The sequence below is a fragment of the Montipora capricornis genome, chromosome 9 (genome assembly GCF_036669925.1).
Source record: "Montipora capricornis isolate CH-2021 chromosome 9, ASM3666992v2, whole genome shotgun sequence".
NCBI lineage: Eukaryota > Metazoa > Cnidaria > Anthozoa > Scleractinia > Acroporidae > Montipora > Montipora capricornis.
In genome coordinates, this window is record NC_090891.1 from 7,235,883 (window position 1) to 7,243,382 (window position 7,500).

Consider the following 7,500-nt stretch of genomic DNA (forward strand, 5'->3'; position numbering starts at 1 on the left):
GGCACATTTTTAGTCAGTTGATCTTTAGTGGTTAAGTGGATAAAAACAGTTCCTTCGAAGTGGGTGCTCCGGGTTTTAATCCTGTGCAGGGGCTGCTTTTACTTTTTTCTTTTTACTTGCTACCAAAGTCCTGGGACACAGTGTCCTAAATTAACGATAATAGTAAATTGAAAGCAAATTAACAATTAACGATAACCGTCAAATTCAAAGTAGAGAACATGTTCCGATGGAATGGGGAAAAGGCGGGTGCTCGCAAGGGCTTGCCATTGTATTTCCGAATGTTTTCAATCACCCCCAACAAATCGCTACGAGCTAGTTCAGTGAAGGATACACGATCATCGTAGTCTGCCCCAGCAGCAGATATCTTGCGATTTGCACGCTTCGATAGAACGATAAAAAAGTTGAAGCTATCAAACGGCTGGGAAAGCTGATACGAGCAAGCCGGAAACCTCGGCCACCTGGCGAATGGTAGCCATCTTTGATTGATATAACTGAGAACACTTTGAAAAAAATTTCGCAATCTTTTCTTCGGGAAGAGATCTACTCATAGTCGAAGAATCAAGGATGAATCCTAAGTACGTCAATCGTGTCACAGGATCAACCTGAGACTTTTTGCAATTCGTTTTGAAACCAAGGTCGCCAAGAAGTCTTATTACCTTATGTACATTGGCCAAACATTCTGCCTTAGACGCAGCAATAATTAAGGTATCGTCTATGTAATAGCAAACCTTCATGCCGTTAGACCTTAACAAAGAATATAGAGGTTTCAGGACTTTGGTAAACGTGCGTGGCGCTAAACTATACCCAAATGGAAGACAAACAAACTCGAAGAGTTGTTCTTTCCAGATAAACCGTAGAAATTTTCGATACGATTCATGAATTGGGATACTGAAATAAGCATCTGATAAATCTACAGAGGTTAAATAATCGTTGCTGTTGATTAAGTCACGAGCAACATTGATAGTTTCCATTTTAAAGTGTCTTTTAACGACAAACTAGTTCAATGGCTTGAGATTGATAACTGATCCAATTGGGATTAATTTAGAGATATTAGGGAAGTGAAGTGGGGCAATTGCAAACTTAAGCCGCAAGTGTTGTAGTCAACCAGTTACCAATGGCGAGCAAATATCAGGAGTATAAGTTCCTTTCAACAAGACATTTGCAAATTTTAGTGTCATCTAAAGTAAATGGGTAGCTTAATATCTTGCAATATTCTCTTTTTTGAAATTGTTGCTGCTTTGGGTTTTTCTGTGAAAAGGTCTTTGTGAGAGCAAAAAGGCAATGAATTGTTGAGAGAAGGCAATTTACTTTTCTTTCTTGAAAAATAAAAGGGTAAAAACTACCATGCAGACAAGGAAAGAAGAAGAACATTTATCATTGGTCATCATTAGCGAACCTTATTGAAGCATTCCCAGCTTACTGGTTCTGTGAAACTAAGCAAGTATTGATATATCTAAATCTACCGGATGATAACATGCGCGGTATGCTACTAATATGTAATCGCGAGAATTTTTTTGTTGTGAAACCTATCGAGTGTTTTACACGGTTGTGCGAGTTAAGCAGTTCGATTCATTGATGACCAATAAGATCCATCCCCTGTTTAGCAATTGATATATATAGTAACGGGCATGTCACGGATACAAATGACACAGAGGCTTAAAAGTTCTGTGGTCGTATTTTCATCTCAGACCGCTTGACAGAGTAGTTACTATTTTTCCAATGATACCAGGTCATTCCACTTGCAATCGGTCTTGCCATTAAGATACAGACCATTCAGGTTGGCGTAGTGACATTTCTCGAACCACCAGCCACTTTTGTAGCCTGACGCACAGTTGCCAGCTAAATAGTCATCATTATCGCGATCCTTGGTGCTAAACGCATGGCCGCGGTGAACGCCAAGGGAATCACCTGCAGTGCCTGAATGAAAAGAAAAAAAAAAAAAGAAAAAACAATTAAGCAATCAAAATAAGAAGCAGTTTTAAAAACTTGTTTAAAAATGCTAAAAATTCTTAAGACGCACTTGAGATTGTTTGTTGTCTCTACTTGCCACCGACATGAAATCGATGTAACGTGTTTATCACCACGTGAGTGAAATGATTACCAGGTTTTTTCAGTTTCTTGCTCTGTTCTTTTTTTTTTAGCTAACTCACTGGCTTACATATACAACTTATTCTGTCAGTCAAAGCGAGATAAAATTCTTTGACATCACAGTAGAACTGAGTTCTATCAGTTAGAGACAGACTGCACACCTAGTTGAAATGAGAAAGTGTGTCTATCTTAATTAACAAAGGGTTGTTTATTAAATCACCAGAGTTTGCAAACCTGAATATTTCCCCCCCAACTCAGCTGGTATTTTGCTCGCTCACTTGCCACTGTAACTGAACTGTACTCGGCAAATGCTGTATTTCCATGAATGTCTTCCAAGTCCACGCGAAGCTTGTTGCTGCTGCTTACAGTCAGGCGGTGAATCTTGTCCAGTCCAAGCCAAAACTCTCCGTTTAGATTACCAAAGCCTCGTTTGTAGGGCGTCCCACGCGCGGAAGAAATCTACGGAGCCGTCTTGTCTTTTTTGAAAGACCGTCCATCCTCCGCCGGCAGTTTTGTGATCACAGTACACTTCAAATTCTCCCAGACCATCGGGATCGATTTTTGTACACACCACTTATCTTTTCGCCAGAATTGTAAACATCGGCGCAGTTCTTGTTGACTAAAAATTACATAAGCGGGATGAATTCCTGTTAGATATGTTTTGGTTTCATCGTTATCTCTATCCTCTAAAAAGTTGAATAGACATCACACAGGGAAATACTATACGGAGCTAGCGAATATTTCAAAAGCAATTGATCGTAATTTGATTGATTTTTGCGACGGAACAGATGTGAAAATTCTAACCCGACTGGTGTCTTCGAAGTAAATGTATCTAAAATGTATAACTGCAGACCTTTGTCTTGAGAGCCGCCAGATTCGTTTGCTTTCAGCGCAGTTATTGCTTCTTTGATCTCAGTGTGAGTTGCTGCTCGATCTTCTTACAGCAGTGTGGTCCGGCGTAAAAGTTGTTATTCACGTTGCACTGGGGTTTACTAATACCAGGGCTTTTTGTTGTTTGCACAGAAGTTTTGGCAAATGTCCCAACGAAAATCCCCAGTAAAAAGCAGAGCTAGCTGGAATGCCATTGTGCACTGGTTCTTTCAGGAAAACTCTTCTGTGAAGTGGAAGCAAAAACTGCGGGTATAAAATGATTTCTAAGACTTGAGGTTCAGTTCATTTAGTCTTTCCAAACCAGATTTTTCTTGTCTCCTGCGCTCTATTTTGGGAATGCTGAATTCATCGATTCCTACCAATCAAATAACAACACATTGTAGTGACTCACAGACGAGGCAGTTGACAACTTTCTGCTGACAATAGGAGAGTTCATCAAAATTTTATGAGATTTTTCTAGCAAAAGAACATGGGCACCCAACGAGTAATTATTATTTCGGTAATTGTCTGTTCGGAAGGATGGTGGGTTAACATTTTCAAATATTCGAACTTAAACTTTCGAGGTGTAGTAAGATTTTTTCGACATTTCTTCTGAACAGAGATTTAGCTATTTCAGAAAAGTAATGAAGTGTGAAGAGTGCGAAGAGATGCGTAGAAATTTCGAAACCACATTGAAGAACGTTTAAATTTTGCTAAGCTGAGTAAGAGTGAACTGTGACGCTGGAAGAAAATTTGAAGATTTATAACTTCTATCATTTTGGCCGTAGTTTTTTTGAGAATCATATTAAGGGCAAACGTTCCCTAAAATTTGCGGGAAAAAACGACGACTACTTAATGTAAAGTTTTTTTTTATCAGACCCGTCACGATTTCTTTAACTTCAGGACAAGGCAAAAAAGCCATGAAGGACGTTCTACAGCAACCTGAAATTCCCGTAGAACATCCGAACAGATATATATTTTGAAGGGCTGCTACAAACTCACTAAACGAGCTTTTAAAGCATTGTGGAAACCATTTTAGGTGATTCTGACAACTTTTAAGACAACCGGCCGTTGGTGCCACGAAGAGAAACCCTCGTACGGGATGATGAAATAGTCAATTTGACTTTGCGTTATTCTCATCTTTGATTGATGGTTTTGTGCTTCGGAATAAATTTGTTTATCAGAGATTATTAGAAAAAGTCTCTCGCTCATGGAAAACCTCGAGCTCAGATTTGCTGTTAAGCAAAATCAAAAAAACATATTGATATCTGTCTATTTTATACAGCCATAGTTAGAGCTATAGATCAATTTATAAAACAAGGAAACGAGGCCGCGGGCGCAATTAAATGATTTTTCGTTGGCAAGGAGGAGCCTTACAAGTTTGCCATTGAAGCTTGCCTTCATTGGCCGTTTTTATACTAGAGACGCATAATCCGTCCAGACGAATTATGTGTCTCTCATGTTATCCGTCTAGTGTAAAGACGGGACGAAACTATATGAGACGCATAATTCGTCTTGGACGAACTTGGGCAAACATTTTTCTGCGTCTGTTAAATTCGTCTAGTATAAAGACGGGCACTAGACGCATAATGCGTCTGGAAGAACTTTCCAGTTTAGTGCGTCTTCGAAGACACGATAAAATAGATTCTTCGTCCAGACGCATAATGCGTCTTGTGCCCGTCTTTATACTAGACGAATTTAACGGACGTAGAAAAAATGTTTGCCCAAGTTCGTCCGCGACGAATTATGCGTCTCAAGTATAAAAAAACGGCCATTGGCCGTTTTTATACTAGAGACGCATAATCCGTCCAGACGAATTGTTCGTCTCTCATGTTATCCGTCTAGTGTAAAGACGGGACGAACTATAGGAGACGCATAATTCGTCTTGGACGAACTTGGGCAAACATTTTTTCTGCGTCTGTTAAATTCGTCTAGTATAAAGACGGGCACTAGACGCATAATGCGTCTGGACGAACTTTCCAGTTTTAGTTCGTCTTCGAAGACGCACACTAAAACAGATTCTTCGTCCAGACGCATAATGCGTCTTGTGGCCGTCTTTATACAAGACGAATTTAATAGACGCAGAAAAAATGTTTGCCCAAGTTCGTCCCAGACGAATTATGCGTCTCCAGTATAAAAAACGGCCATTTGCTGTTTCTGGAGAGCTTTGCCGGCCTCGGGAATAGTCAAACACTTGAAAAAGTAATTAACATTTTTAGCCAGAGTGAAGTGTGAAGAAATGTTCAGGTTAGATATTTATCTTCGTTGTCGATCCTCTTTTTTGTGAGGCATGTGTGTAAAGTAAGCTTGGATGTGGTACTGTTTGTATTGCACCGAGCCCTAGTCCATAGACCAGATGCATGGGTTGATAAATTGGACTTGTAATGGACTGCCTAAGTGGTCGAAAACAAAGATCAGTCAAACGATACTAAACACAAACAGCAAACGGCTTACGTCAAGCACAAATCTGCATTACGCCAAAGATGAAAGAAACATGTTTGATTTTGCCTGTTTTCTGTAGATACCAAGCAACTTCTTATAAGAGAGGGACGAGAGAGAGAGAGCGTTGGAACAAGATAATTTTCGAGCTTTTGTGACCAGCAACAGTTTCATTGAAACACAATACAAACGTTTCTCTGTTGACTCCCCACCACAAACACGCCAAAAACAAATACAGACTAAAGCCGGAATTCCAAAAGACAATGAATCGAAAACACATTGAAAAGATTTCTCAACCATTTCCAACCTACGTTCGCAAGAGACAATATGTGACAAGCCGTCAATTTGTAGGATTTGTTTCGTTGATATAGGCGTCACCACACTGTTGGGAAAATCGGGACATTAAGGGCTTGTTTATATGGTCTCGCTTACCCGAGACAGCCCTCCTTCCCGAGACAACTTTACCGAGCGTCTATATGAGAATTGCGTGAGCGAGACAAAGTTGACCTTACTTAATTATGCATGTATTTTAAGACGCATCGCATCTTCAAAAAATGCGTATCATCATTTGCCTTTCTTTTTTGTTAAGTATAGTTGCGTTTTCACATTCAGCAAATGGACTGACAATCTTAACGCAGCATTAATATGTAGTTTAAATAAAGGCTGTTTATGAATCGAGAATTTTCCGTTGACAGCGTTGAGAATTATGGCGGGAAAAAACTTTTTCTTTCGAAAGTAAACTAAAAACATGTATAAGCTCCCCAAATTGTTGCTTCTTTGATTTTTATTTTGCTGTCTCGTCTCGGGTGGTCGAGCCAAACGGTTTACATGCGAACAAGTTGTCTCACCTGCCAGGGTTACCCTACCTGCCGGGGCGAGAGACAACTCGCCTCCCCGAGTTGTCCCGCCACCCGAGTTGTCTCTCGCCACCTCATGTAAACGGTTGATATAATTTTTTAAACTAATGAGTGGGTAACTCGGGGGGAGGGTTGTCTCGTGTACCCGCGACCATATTGTAGCGACTGTACCCCCCTTAGGAAAGCTTGTACCAGTCCCGCGCAAAGTTAGTGTTGATGTCGGATTAAAAAACACAGAAAGAAACTACTACTCGCTGTGTTGTATTAAAGGAAAAACGGCCTAGAAAAACCGAGACGAAGTTGCGGGACCAAGTGAGAAATCCCGAGCGGGCAAGATAGCTCCATCTTGCCCGCTCGGGTAGCCAATCACAGTGCGGGATTTGGTTCATCTTGCCGCTCATGGAGCTAGTCATATAATAATCCCACTGCAGTTAGTTGGTTGCGGACCAATCAGAGGCGTTGCGGTCATCAGACCCAATTCAATTCATCTTCCAAATCGGCACCCTTAATCCTCACGGTATTAACGAACGCTTTTAATTTAAACTAATATATTCCTATTTTCACGTTGCCATGTTACCACCAATAGCGTAGCTCCTACTCTACTATAAAAACTACACGTAACCCACAATTCCTCGATTCGCTCTGACGAAGGGCTAACGGTCGAAACGTCAGCTTTTAGGGCCGATTTACACGGTGCGATTTTTGTCGCATGCGACAAGCTCACGACAGGCCATAAGACATGACTTACGATTGTCGTAGCGTTTTAAAACATGTTTTAAAATGCTACGACATTTTTCTGACGTACGCAACAATCGTAAATCATGTTGTGGGCCTGACGTAAGTCGTTGTCGCATGCGACAAAAATCGTACCGTGTTAATGGGCCCTTAGAATCTATGTACGGTGGCCAATTTACATTATCAACTCCGTTGATAAAACCCCACTTTTGTATATCAAATAAACCTGTTGCGCGGTCGATTTTTGGCGCATGCGACGTGAAGCTTTACAACAGGCCTAGGACATGACTTACAATTGTTGCAGCGTACGCGACAATCGTAAACGAGTTGTAGACATGTCCTAAGCTTGTAGCGTGCGACAAAAATTGTACCGTATAAATGAACCTTCAGAGACCTTAATACAAAAGATATACAAAAGTAATTGTCTGGTTTTCCCCGCAAATATTGTGGCGTCATACGCCAGCGTAGGCAATCCGACGTTCAAGATACAAATAAATGGAGAAGCTAATGC

At 40.7% G+C, this 7,500-nt stretch overlaps 1 pseudogene; it reads right to left on the reverse strand.

The window, feature by feature from the left end:
• Positions 1-1,656: 1,656 nt before the first annotated feature.
• LOC138017213 (ryncolin-2-like) lies at positions 1,657-4,995 on the reverse strand (annotated as a pseudogene).
• Positions 4,996-7,500: the final 2,505 nt, after the last annotated feature.